This window comes from Cebus imitator, unplaced genomic scaffold (genome assembly GCF_001604975.1).
Source record: "Cebus imitator isolate Cc_AM_T3 unplaced genomic scaffold, Cebus_imitator-1.0 Scaffold1022, whole genome shotgun sequence".
Taxonomy (NCBI): domain Eukaryota; kingdom Metazoa; phylum Chordata; class Mammalia; order Primates; family Cebidae; genus Cebus; species Cebus imitator.
In genome coordinates, this window is record NW_016108337.1 from 63,594 (window position 1) to 65,013 (window position 1,420).

Genomic DNA, 1,420 nt, shown 5'->3' on the forward strand with positions numbered 1-1,420 from the left:
TATAAGATAAAAGTCACCATTTCTTCCATTTTAATGTGTACAGTTCATTTTTAGTACATTCACAGTGCTGTACAGCCATCTCCTCTACCTAATTCCAGAATATTTTCACCTCATCATAAGGAAACCCCCCGGCATGGGTAACATGGCAAAACCCCGTCCCTAAGACAAATCAAAAAATTAGGCCGGGCTAGGTGGCTCACACCTGTAATCCCCACACTTTGGGAGGCTGAGGTGGGCGGATCACCTGAGGTTGGGAGTCCGAGACCAGCCTGGCCAACATGGAGAAATCCTATCTCTACTAAAAATACAAAATTAGCCAGGCGTGGTGGCACACGCTTGTAATCCCAGCCACTCGGGAGGCTGAGGCAGGAGAATCGCTTGAACCTGGGAGGCGGAGGTTGTGGTGAGCTGAGATTGTGTCATTGCAGTCCAGCCTGGGCAACGAGAGTGAAACTCCATCTCAAAGAAAAACAAAAATTAGCTAGGCCTGGTGGTGGGCACCTGCAGTCCCAGCTACTGGGGAGGCTGAGGCGGGAGCATCACTTGAACTCGGGAGGTGGAGGTTTCAGTGAGCCAAGATTGTGCACACCCCAGGCTGGGTGACAGAGTGAGACCCTGTCTCAAAGAAAGGAAAGGAAAGGAAACCAAGAACCCCTGTACCCATTAGCTGTCACTCCTCCCCCAGCCCCTGGCAGCTGCCACTATCCTATTTTCTGTAGATTTGTCTGTTCTCAATGTTCCATATAAATGGAATCATACACTATGTGGTCTTTGGTGTCTGCCTTCTCTTTTTATTTTCCTAATTTTTTTTTTTTTTGAGATGGAGTTTTGCTCTTGTTGACCAGACTGGGGTGCAATGGTGTGATCTTTGCTTACCGCAACCTCCGCCTCCTGGGTTCAAGTGATTATCCTGCCTCTGCCTCCTGAGTAGCTGGGACTACAGGCACCTACCAATACGGCTGGCTGATTTTGTATTTTTTTCTAGAGACGGGGTTTCTCCATGTTGGCCAGGCTGGTCTCGAAGTACTAACCTCAGGTGATCCGCCCACCTTGGCCTCCCAAAGTGCTGGGATTACAGGTGTGAGCCACTGTGCCCAGATTCTTTTTCTAATTAAAAAAATTTGGGGGGGGCTATGCAAGATGGCTCACACATGTAATCCTAGCACTTTGGGAGGCCGAGGTGGGCGGATCACCAGAGGTCAGGAGTTCGAGACCAGCCCAGCCAACATGGTGAAAACCCATCTCTATTTAAAATACAAAAATTAGCCGGGTGTAGTGGTGCATGCCTATAATCCCAGATGCTCAGGAGTCTGAGGCAGAGAATCGGTTGAACCTGGGAGGGAGGCAGAGACCGCAGTGAGCCAAGATGGTGCCATTGCACTCCAGTCTGAGTGAGAGAGTGAGAATCTGACCAAAAAAA

The 1,420-nt window shown here is 49.4% G+C and overlaps 1 protein-coding gene across 1 annotated transcript in view; it reads left to right on the top strand.

The window, feature by feature from the left end:
* Positions 1-1,420, top strand: part of LOC108298632 (phospholipid phosphatase 2-like) — a 14,668-nt gene that overhangs the window by 4,440 nt on the left and 8,808 nt on the right. The gene's annotated exons all lie outside the window — the stretch shown is intronic.